This window comes from Rhinoderma darwinii, chromosome 4, assembly GCF_050947455.1.
Source record: "Rhinoderma darwinii isolate aRhiDar2 chromosome 4, aRhiDar2.hap1, whole genome shotgun sequence".
Taxonomy (NCBI): domain Eukaryota; kingdom Metazoa; phylum Chordata; class Amphibia; order Anura; family Rhinodermatidae; genus Rhinoderma; species Rhinoderma darwinii.
Window position 1 is genome coordinate 106,992,916 of NC_134690.1, and position 5,565 is coordinate 106,998,480.

At 36.8% G+C, this 5,565-nt stretch overlaps 1 long non-coding RNA gene across 1 annotated transcript; it reads right to left on the reverse strand.

Annotated features, from left to right (window-relative positions):
* Positions 1 to 1,262: 1,262 nt before the first annotated feature.
* LOC142760814 (uncharacterized) lies at positions 1,263 to 4,009 on the reverse strand. Its single transcript, XR_012883414.1, has 3 exons — positions 3,891 to 4,009; positions 1,599 to 1,649; positions 1,263 to 1,375 (listed from the first exon to the last, which is right to left on the reverse strand). It is a non-coding gene; the product is annotated as an uncharacterized LOC142760814 (long non-coding RNA).
* Between the last annotated feature and the right edge of the window lie 1,556 nt (positions 4,010 to 5,565).

The following is a 5,565-nucleotide window of genomic DNA, read 5'->3' on the forward strand; positions in this document are numbered from 1 at the left end:
GACCTTTAAGACATTCTACCTCATTTCGATCTCTCTCATTCTCTTTCTGTCTCTCTCTCTCTTTCTCTCTCTCTCTTTCTTTCTCTATCTATAAATTCCCTTCATTTCTTTTGAAGTTGTTAGAGAAACAGGCAAAACAGAGAATATTAAATTATAAATTGTTCCTCTTGGAATTGCTCTAAATCTAGAAAAGTACATGAACATGCCCTCAGGTAGTAAGGTAAGAACAATTAGCGTGTAGAAACAGTTGTATCTAATATGTTTCGTATGTAACAACAAAGAGCTTTTATCACGTTTTCCACCTCATCTGCCATTTTTTTCTCGGCTGTTCAACAACCATGCTTTGGGAAATCAAAAGCATTGTCAGAGTAAGGACAGCGAAAAATGAAATCAGATGTTTAGGCCTGAGTAGTTTGATGTTCAGTATTACATAAACTTGTACTAGATGTTTTTTACATGGTGAGTTTGAAGATTTTATGGTGTTCGAGATCAAGCATAAAATGCCTTAAAACCCACTTAATATCGACTGTAAGTGCCTGAAATCAATGGTGTAGACAAGCTGAGCATTGTAAGTTTAATGTGTTACATGTCACATAGATGTTCCACTTTTAAAATCAATATTGGAGAGTTAAGAGAGATCTTGCTACATTTAATTTTCGTGTTTTGTTTAGTTAAAGCATGGTGTTGCTGCGGGAATAAATACTAGATCACATTCTGATTTTGAAACTTTTTGTATTTTTATCATTTATTGTTGTTTTTATTTTTTTAATTGTTTAGATAAAACATCCATTGACATCTTGGATGACATAATTTAAAATTTAAGGAAAACTTTAAGGCATGGTTTGAAAGGAAATATTATCTTTATAAAAACACCATGACAGCACAAATTAATGTTTGCTAAGTTGTATAATACTTTTTACACAAAAATAATTATTTCACACTGTTATAAAGTCATCATTTAATTGTACTCGTCCATTCAATTAGGTGTTTTAATATTGTGAATCTCTTATTAATATCAGAAATCAGACACATATTGAAAAACCTTTTAACTCATAACATAATATACAATTATAGATTTTTTTTCTGTTCGCAGCATGATTCTAATGTCACAGCTTTTAGTTTAGGAGGCACAAAGGTGTACATGTTATAAACCCATTAATTGTGTAGACTACACAATAAACCACTTTTAAACTCTAAGTATCTACAAAATGTACAAAAGATGGTTTATAATTATAGGGTTACTCAGGTTCACAGATCAATGTAGTAGTTGACCTTTTCAATGTACTCACATTTTACTTATTATGGTGGCTGCAATTTATCCATTGGGTCCGAAAATACTGGGAACGTACTGCTTACATTTAACCTGGTGCTCCTGCTGTGTAAGAAAAAAGACAGCATTAAAGTTCATCTACAAATAGATGTGCTTGACATGGCAACATTGATTTCCTAAGAAAGTGTTTAATATTTTTTCATTAAAAGAAGAAGCTGCATTAGTAGAAATGGTACAAATTGAAGTGATAAATGTGGACTGGTGTAGATAAGTGTAGAAAAGAAATAACGTCTAAGAATGTCTTTTTATTTTTTTACAGATAAAGTACCTTGGACATGATCAGTTTCAGGATCGGGGTCCATGATATGACTGTGCAATTCTAAAGGTTGAAAAGAAAAATATTAAAATTATAGTTTTTCTTTACATGTTTTCTTTTTGTCCTTTAAATATACTCTTTTATTAGACCACATTTATTTTTCACATTTGCTTGTCTTCATGCCATGTACATTAAAGAATAACTCCAGTGATAAGGCTTACTGATTTCAGATTTTTAATGCAGATGTCCAATTACGAGACTAAAAATTCTAATAAGTCAGTACCTATAGGTGCTTTTTACCTTTATGTTCTTTAGTGCTTGCTGCTTTTTCAGCTCATCTCCATTAGGGCAGAGCTATAATCTGTGACAACAGCTAAACTACAGTGTCTACAGGGAGTCTGAGGAAGTCTGAAACACACCTCCTGCCTCATGATTGGTTCATGCTGCTGCTCTCTTCCTCCTCACTGCAGCTGAGACTCTTCAGATTGGCTGCTGTGTATAAACACAAGTCTATCACAGGCTCACCAGGATGTCAGTGAATGAAGATTTGATTTCCATTACAGCAAGGGCAGAATAATTATAGAGTACAGGTTACTAAACCACCAGTGAGAAAAAGAATCAGATAATTTTCAGGTTATTGCCACACATACACTGGGGTGAATAAGCCTTAGTAAAGGGAGTTCCTGGAGATTTACTTTAGCAGATTTTTCTTTTTTTTTTTACTAGTAAATCACTTTCTCTTCCTGTGGGCTGTTGCCTAGCAATATACATAGAAGTTTTATACAGAAACCAGTTTATTTAATGTGTTATTATTTCACCCTCCTCTTATATGGTTTTGCATGGTACACCTGAATGTTGCAAATTAACTGTCAGTAGTCAACTAAGACATTTGCATCTGCATTACTGTGGGCAGGGGCGGATTAAGGGTACCATGGGCCCCGGGCACTTTTTCAAGTCTGGTCCCCCTCCCGAACTCTGAAGACAGAACTTTGAAGACACTGCACCTGTAATTATGGGGGTAGGGAAACAGACAAGTGAGCCCTAATCTACCCGCCACTCAGTCCCTGCCTACTTGCAACGACCCGCCCTAGGCGACGGGGTACAACTGGGCGACGGTCCCTACACTCAGTAAGTGCACGACAGACAAACAGACAAGGGTACACAGAAGCTAGGGAAATGGGGCAGTTGCCCACGGCAACACCGTGAGCAACAAGAGTGGTGAACGAGCCGAGTCAAACCAGGAGTGTACGAGGTACCAAACGCAGAGCAGGAGAGTAGTGAACAAGCCGAGTCAAACCAGGAGTGTACGAGGTACCAAACGCAGAGCAGGAGAGTAGTCAGTAAGTCAGGGTCAGTATGAAGCGGGGTCAAATAGTTCAGAAGCTGTAGCAGGGCCAGGAAACCAAACGAGAAGAATCACAAGCAAGGAGGAACAGGAAAGGCTGGTATGAATAGACAGAGGGCGGGAGCTAGCTCCATCTGGCCAGGCTGTGATAGGCTCTCCCACTCCTAAGCCTGCCATCCTGAGTGGTGGAAGATGGAGTCAGTCTCACAGACATAGAAGCAGGTGCAGACTGATTACCTATGGGCGTTGACACAGAAGCTGTGCCTGGCAGATCCTTTACAGCACCGTATATATTTGCAGATTTCTGTTTAGGCGGCCACAGATCTGGAACGGTTTTGAATTAGCTGTAAAAGCAGAATGAGCCATACAGAAGAGAAAAAGCTGAATATTTTGAGACTAAAGTGGTCAGGAGCTTTATAACTTTTTTATTTTTGCGTCAATGGAGTGGTGTGTGAAGGATCATTTTTTTGCGGGAGGACTTATCGTTTTTTTTTGCACCATTTAAAGTACCATATAATGGGGGAATTTGAAAAAACTTAGATTCCTCCATGGTTTTTTGGGTTTAGTTTTTACTGTATATATTTACCTTCTCAGACCCAGAACCAAGCACAGTACATATATGCAGCAACAGAACCGAGCTCAGAAAATATATACCACACCAGAACCAAGCTCAGTACAAATATACAGACCCAGAACCAAGCTCAGTACAAATATACAGCACCAGAACAAATACAGTTCAGTACAGAGATCATTTGCAAATTCAGTTTAACCCCTGCTGTATAAATTTGTACGACATAAAACGACAGCTGCCAGTATAGCCTGAACAATGGTTAGGTTATGCTGGGAGATACTATTTAACAAAAAAGAATGCTACCATCTGTCATCTTGCTACAGATCATACAGTGACTACAGTACTGATCAGTCACAGGGAGAATAAACATTTACATTGAGTGACTCACAGGTGATGTCTCAGATTCTTTTTCGTTCTTTTTCCTTTAAATTTCTCCATCCGGTCCAGACTTTTTCCGGGCACGGCCCATTTCTGCAGTTTGCAGCTCAGATTTCTTCAGCTCCTCAATTTTCCAACATTTCCGCACCTATAAATGAAGATTACATTTCTCATGATGCCACACTCTATGATTCTAAATATAATAGTATCATAAACTGTGTCCTTGAATATAATAGTTCTATACACTGTACTCCTGAATATAATAGTACTATACACTGTACTCCTGAATATTATAGTACTATACACTGCACTCCTGAATATAATCGTACCATACACTGCACCCCTGAATATAATAGTACTATACACTGTACTCCTGAATATAATAGTACCATACACTGTACTCCTGAATATAATAGTACCATACACTGCGCCCCTGAATATAATAGTACTATACACTTAACTCCTGAATATAATAGTACTATACACTGTACTCTTGAATATAATAGTACTATACACTGTACTCCTGAATATAATAGTACCATACACTGTACTCCGGAATATAATAGTACCATACACTGTGCTCCGGAATATTATAGTATTATACACTTCACTCCTGAATATAATTGTACTATACACTGTACTCTTGAATATAATCGTACTATACACTGTACTCCTGAATATAATAGTACCATACACTGTACTCCTGAATATAATAGTACTATATACTGTGCTCCTGAATATAATAGTACTATACACTGTGCAACCGGAATATAATAGTACTATACACTGCACTCTTAACAGGCAAGGAATCACAGTGCTGCTCCTACCCTTGATTTGTCTATAGTACTATACACTGTACTCCTGAATATAATAGTATTATACACTGTGCCCCTGAATATAGTAGTACTATGCACTGCACCCCTGAATATAATACTACCATACACTGCACTCCTTAATATACTACCATACACTGCACCCTGAATATAATTGTACTATGCACTGCGCCCCTGAAAATAATAGTACTATACACTGTGCTCCTGAAAATAATAGTACTATACACTGTACTCCTGAATATAATAGTACTATACACTGTACTCCTGAATATAATAGTACTATCCACTGTACTCCTGAATATAATAGTACTATACACTGTACTCCTGAATATAATAGTACTATACACTACGCTCCTTAATATAATAGTACTATACACTTCTCTCCTGAATATAATAGTACTATACAGTACGCTACTGAATATAATAGTACTATACACTGTACTCCTGAATATAATAGTACTATACACTACGCTCCTTAATATAACAGTACTATACACTGCGCTCCTGAATATAATAGTACTATACACTGCACCCCTGAATATAATAGTACTATACACTGCATTCCTGAATATAATAGTACTATACACTGTACTCCTGAATATAATAGCACTATACACTGTGCCCCTGAATATAATAGCACTACACACCGCGCTCCTGAATATAATAGTACTATACACTGTACTCTTGAATATAATAGTACTATACACTGTACTCCTGAATATAATAGCACTATACACTGTGCCTCTGAATATAACAGTACTATACACTGCGCCCCTGAATATAATAGTACTATACACTGCTCTCCTGAATATAATAGTACTATACACTGTACTCCTGAATATAATAGTACTA